Genomic DNA, 387 nt, shown 5'->3' with positions numbered 1-387 from the left:
TCCTTTCCTCTCCTCTCCCTCTTTCCTTTCTTCTCCCTCTCCCTCTTTCTTTTCCTCTCCTTTCTTTACCCCTTTCCTCTCTTCTCCCTGTTCTTTATTCTCTCTTTATGCTCTGCTCTTTCCTCTCTTTCTATTTCTTACCCTCTCCTTTCCCTCTGTTCTCTAATCTTTCCTCTCCCTCTATTCTCTACTCTCTCTCTACTCCCTTTCTCCCGTCTTATGAATGTCACATACGCATTTCTTTCAATACGATTTTAGCCACTTACTCGTTTCATCCTTCTAAATTTTCTTTCACATTCAGCTGCTTTTATGACGTAATTTGATATACTATGGACTAAAATGATGGTATAGATAACAGAATATTTATATTTGAAGTGAGAATTAGTG

This window comes from Penaeus monodon, chromosome 23 (assembly GCF_015228065.2).
Source record: "Penaeus monodon isolate SGIC_2016 chromosome 23, NSTDA_Pmon_1, whole genome shotgun sequence".
Lineage (NCBI taxonomy): Eukaryota > Metazoa > Arthropoda > Malacostraca > Decapoda > Penaeidae > Penaeus > Penaeus monodon.
This window is presented reverse-complemented; position numbering follows the sequence as displayed.